The 408-nt window shown below is 52.5% G+C and overlaps 1 protein-coding gene across 1 annotated transcript in view; it reads right to left on the minus strand.

Annotated features, from left to right (window-relative positions):
• Pdha2 (pyruvate dehydrogenase E1 alpha 2 subunit) overlaps positions 1-408 on the minus strand; it is a 20613-nt gene that overhangs the window by 1594 nt on the left and 18611 nt on the right.

Genomic DNA, 408 nt, shown 5'->3' on the forward strand with positions numbered 1-408 from the left:
GGAGATAGCAGGCGGGGGTCAGGGCATGCCAGGGTATGTCTAGGCATGTCTAAAGCAGCAGCCAAGCATTTTACGGAAGCTAAAAGAATAATTAGTGGGGGTCTGGAGGGATTGGGGGGTAGCAGGTGAATGAAGAGGGTCTCAGGGTCCTACATTCCCCCCTTGTCTTGTAACTGGGGAACCCAATCATGGGTTCTGGCCGTCCAGCTCACAGGTATCTGGGGGGCTCGTGCTAAGGGGCATATGGGGATTCATGTTACTTGCAGGAAAGGTGCCATTAGCCGATAAGCAGTTTAATGTCAACAATAGGTTAGCAGGAAGGGTCTTGTCGGATGCGGAGCTTGAATGGATTCGAAGGGCACCTGAATGCCTTCCAGGTGTCTCCCTTGTAATCCTCTGGGACTGCAA

The sequence above is a fragment of the Nannospalax galili genome, unplaced genomic scaffold (genome assembly GCF_000622305.1).
Source record: "Nannospalax galili isolate Female #2095 unplaced genomic scaffold, S.galili_v1.0 scaffold189, whole genome shotgun sequence".
In the NCBI taxonomy this organism is placed as follows: domain Eukaryota; kingdom Metazoa; phylum Chordata; class Mammalia; order Rodentia; family Spalacidae; genus Nannospalax; species Nannospalax galili.